The following is a 1,708-nucleotide window of genomic DNA, read 5'->3' on the forward strand; positions in this document are numbered from 1 at the left end:
TTCAGCTTCATTGTTACTTTGTTTTGTGTATAAAAACAAAATAAATTTTTAACCTCAAATTCTAAGAAAGTGGTTTTAAAAATTGACATATAATTGATTTATAACTCTGTGTAAGCTTAAAGTGTGTAACATGTTAATTTGATGTGTTTATACATTGCAATATGAAACAAGATGATTCAAAGATGCCCACATCAATACCAAAATCTTTAGGTTGCATATTTAGGAATGTGTAAGAAAAGTCTAAATGTGTGAAGGTAAGTGAAGACTGCTAATATGGACATTTCAGGAAAAATATACCCAAACTGAACTTATAACTTAGTCCACCAAAGTTCCTTCCTTTTCTTCATTTTGTAGCTTCTATCTCTGTTGGTGATAGCCTGAAGTTCACATCCATTCACAAGGTTTTATTGATTTTTGTAAAAATATTTTATTTTTATTTTGATATCATTGTGGATTCAAATGTACAATTTACACATTTTACCCCAAAAGGAACATTTTGTATAATTATAGTACAGAATTACAATCAGGAAATTGACATTGATAAAATCTGTTGACATTATTCAGATTTCACCCGTTTTACATATACTCATTTTTATAGTACTATGCAATTTTGTCACATGTATAGCTTAATGTGATCACCAGCAGTTAAGATATTCCACTGCAAGAAGCCCTTGCACTACACTTTTATATGCACAGCAACTTCCTTCCCTCTTTTTCTAATTCCTTACAACTAGTAATTTATTCTTAAACACTATAGTTCTGCTATTCCAAGAATGTTGTATAAATGGAATAATGCAGTATTTAAATTTTTCAGATAGGCTTTTTTTCCCAGTCAGCATAATTCCTCTGAGATCCATCAGAGTTGTTGAGTATATCAATAGTTTGATTCTTTTTATTACCAAATAGTATGCCATGGAATGAACATACTACAATTTCTTAAACTATTTACATGTTGAAGGAAATCTGAATTGTTTCTAGCTTTTGACTTTTACAAATAAGGTGTTATGCACATCCATGTACAGGTTTTTATTGTGGACATAAGTTTTTATTTCTCTGGGAGAAGTGCCCCAAAGTGCTGAGCACATAGTAAGTGCATGTTTAGTTTTGGAAGAAACTCCCATACTATTTTCCAGAGTGGATGTAATTCCTACCAGAAATGTATGATTAGTTTCTTTACATCTTTGCCAGTATTTAGTATTATTACTGTTTCTTATTAGCCCATTCTGATAAGTGTGTCATGTTATCTCATTATGCATTTCCCTAATGACTAATAATATTGTAGATCTTTTCATGTGTTTATTTGCCATCTATATATCCTCTTCTGTGAATTGTCTCTTTATATCTTTTGCCCATTTTGTAATTGAGTTGTTTGGGTTTTTTAATTGTCAAAATTCTAGAGTTCTTTATATATTCTATATATTAGTCCATTGTCAGATATGTGTTTTGTTAAGATTTTCTTCCAATCTGTGCTTGTCTTTTTTGTCCTCCTCAAAAGATTTTATGCAGAGTAAAATTTTTTGTTTGAGAAGGTCAATTTTATCAATCTTCATTTTATGGATTGTGCTTTTGGTATCAAGCTTAAGAACTCTTTATTTACATTAGATTCTGAAGATCTTATGTGATTTTTTTCTAACAGTTTTATAGTTTTACATTTTAATTTTCAATTCTCTATGGTCCATTTTGAGTTAATTTTTGTATAAGGGATTAC

At 29.6% G+C, this 1,708-nt stretch overlaps 1 protein-coding gene across 1 annotated transcript in view; it reads right to left on the reverse strand.

Annotated features, from left to right (window-relative positions):
• The window catches only part of LOC144243498 (fibronectin type III domain containing protein 3C1-like), a 51,979-nt gene that overhangs the window by 12,730 nt on the left and 37,541 nt on the right, over positions 1-1,708 (reverse strand). The gene's annotated exons all lie outside the window — the stretch shown is intronic.

This window comes from Crocuta crocuta, unplaced genomic scaffold (genome assembly GCF_008692635.1).
Source record: "Crocuta crocuta isolate KB4526 unplaced genomic scaffold, BGI_CrCroc_1.0 scaffold882, whole genome shotgun sequence".
Classification (NCBI taxonomy): domain Eukaryota; kingdom Metazoa; phylum Chordata; class Mammalia; order Carnivora; family Hyaenidae; genus Crocuta; species Crocuta crocuta.